Here is a 2,874-nt window from a genome sequence, read left to right as displayed (position 1 = left end):
CACGTTGCCCCTGTGACGGGCGTCACAAGGGTTGTGACGAGCGTCACGCGAAGTAGCCTTGTGACGGACGTCACACATGGTGTGACGAGCGTCACACCAGTCCACTAGCTTTTTGGCGCAAGTTACGCTCTCAGAAGAATGGAAGTAACGTTGAGGACTTCGTGTCCTATTCCCAAGCCGTGTATTTAGCCATGCTGAAGACTCGTACGGAACGGAATGCAGTTACCAAAGCTATTATAAATAGCCATCTCCTCTCTTTGCCGAGAACGGGAGTTTTTGCACGCTCAGTTTTGCGGAAGCTCTGCCAAATTTTCCTTTCACGCCTTTGCTTATTTTTCTTCCTTTCCAGCATTTCATTTTATTTATTTCTTTTGCAAGCTTTACTTTCTCTTTTCCCTTGCAATTTATTTTTCCCGTTTTTAGCTTTTAGATATTTTTCGCGTAATAGTTTCTACACCGGAAACTACTGTGCAACTTTATACCGGATTTAACCTTACGTTATATTCGAGTTTTATTTCCTTGATTTATTTTACTGCTTAATTGAAGAATCAAGAACAAATCCTACCGGCTTGTGGTGGAGTGTTCAAGACCATTGTATTACGCATTCAGGTTCTTTAATTGTTATTTAATTTTTAATGTTTTATCCTATTGTTTATTCATATTGCCTGCCTGGAATGAGTCTGTTTATGCATGATATAAATTCTTGTTTATTTAGCATGTCTGGCTAATTTGCCTAGGTATCGGTATGTAAAGTAAGCAGAATAAGGGATCGAGACTGAGTCGGTCTATCTAAACTTAAAATCAAAATCAATCTTTTTATGGTCTCAACTTACAGGTTTAATAACAAGATTTTTTACAAAAGTAAAAGACATAAAGAAGTTAAAATCAATAGAGCGAGAGTTTGAGATTTTAACTGGACAGTGTAAGTTAGGCATTAATTCTAGATCAGGGCGAGAGCAAGTTTTAGAGTTAATTAAATTCTGACCTTTTCCAAAAAGTATTTTTAAAGATTGAATGTGAGGACGAGAGTTAAGCATTTGGATTTAATTATATAACCTAAGTCAACAGAGCGAGAGTTTGAGATAAGGGTGTTTAAAACGGTCAGTATTTTCTTAAAAAGAGTTTCTGCAACTTTATTGTTTTCAAAATATGGTTTTTGACTTAATTATAAGTGACAGCAACATTAATATGAAATCATGGTTTATTCAACAGAGCGAGAGTTTGAGATAGAACCTTTAACCAATAAAGTTAACCGAAACGATTCATTTTAAAACCAAGAAACCGACAAAGACTTGATTCCCTAGTTTTGACGAATTACATACCGATATCCGTTTTATTAATATTTAATCTAGACATTAGTTTAGCTCTTAGTTTTTCCCCAAACAATCAAACATCTTCACCTTAGATTTACGTAGTAACTTTAGATAACGGTATATCGATTCATAAGTCCCTGTGGGATCGATATCTTTTAAAACTACGCGATAGAACTGTGCACTTGCAGTTTGTATCCCATTCTCGACTCACCCAGTCGAGCGATCAAGTTTTTGGCGCCGTTGCCGGGGACTTTTATTCAATCGATATCGTAACTCTTCCGTTACGCTGTAGAGACTAAGGTTTCTTTTTCTTCTATTTTCTTTCTTTCGTTGATTTGTATGCCACGCACTCGCTCTCAAGGCGAACCGCTCTATTTACGAATCAACGATATCGAACTATATCTCCGAGTCTTACGACGAATTCGGGAATATCGTGCTGAAAACAATCTCCCTCCTATAGACCTTCCTGATCTCAAAGATTTTCCTTCTTTAACCGAGATGGCAGAACCAGCTCGTGCTCTTAGAGATTACGCCGCTCCATCGCAAGATGAACCGCATTCAAGTATTGCTCCGCCCGCAATCGAAGCAAACAACTTTGAACTTAAACCTTCGTTGTTGCAGGCTGTGCAACAGAACCAATTCTCTGGAAATCTTACCGAAGATCCAAACCTTCATTTATCCGTATTTGTCCAATACGCTGATACTGTTAAAGCTAATGGTGTCACTTCAGAGGCAATTCGACTTCGTCTTTTTCCTTTCTCATTAAGAGATAGCGCTAGAAGATGGCTTCAATCTCTTCCTTCCAACTCAGTCACCACATGGAACGAGTTGAAGAAAGTTTTTCTTGCCCGATATTTTCCACCAAGCAAAACAGCTATGTTAAGAGCCCAGATAAACGGATTTAAACAGAAAGACAACGAGTCTCTTTTCGAAGCATGGGAAAGATACAAAGACATGATGAGACTTTGCCCACACCATGGTTTGGAAGACTGGTTAGTAATTCACACATTTTATAATGGTCTCTTATACAACACAAGGTTAACAATAGACGCCGCTGCAGGTGGTGCACTAATGAACAAACCTTATGCTGATGCTTACCAGCTTATCGAGAGCATGGCCCAAAACCACTATCAGTGGGGAACCGAACGAACAACAGTGGAAAAACCTCAACCGAAAACTGGCATGTACGAGATAAGTAACCTTGATCACGTCAATGCAAAAGTGGATGCTTTGGTCCAGAAGATTGAAAGTTTAAACGTATCACCTCCAGCAGCCGTGGTTGCTATAACTCAGAATTGCGAGGTCTGTGGAATCCAAGGCCACACTCCTGCGGAATGTCAACTCTTGACTGGAATCCAAACAGAGCAAGTAAACTATGCTCAAGGAAGCCCCTATTCGAATACCTATAACCCAAATTGGAAGAACCATCCAAACTTCTCATATAAGAGTAATAATGCTTTATACGCACCTGGACAGTCTCCAAATCAAACCCCATCTATACCTCCAGGATATCAGAAACCGAATCCTAACAATAATACCCCTAGAAAATCCAACTTGGAAA

General features: G+C 39.2%; 1 pseudogene; it reads right to left on the bottom strand.

Moving 5' to 3' along the window:
• Positions 1-2,196: 2,196 nt before the first annotated feature.
• Positions 2,197-2,296, bottom strand: LOC127099075 (uncharacterized; annotated as a pseudogene).
• Positions 2,297-2,874: the final 578 nt, after the last annotated feature.

This window comes from Lathyrus oleraceus, chromosome 6, assembly GCF_024323335.1.
Source record: "Lathyrus oleraceus cultivar Zhongwan6 chromosome 6, CAAS_Psat_ZW6_1.0, whole genome shotgun sequence".
Taxonomy (NCBI): Eukaryota; Viridiplantae; Streptophyta; class Magnoliopsida; order Fabales; family Fabaceae; genus Lathyrus; species Lathyrus oleraceus.
Note: the sequence above shows the minus strand (reverse complement) of the source record. Positions and strands in the feature narration are given on the sequence as shown.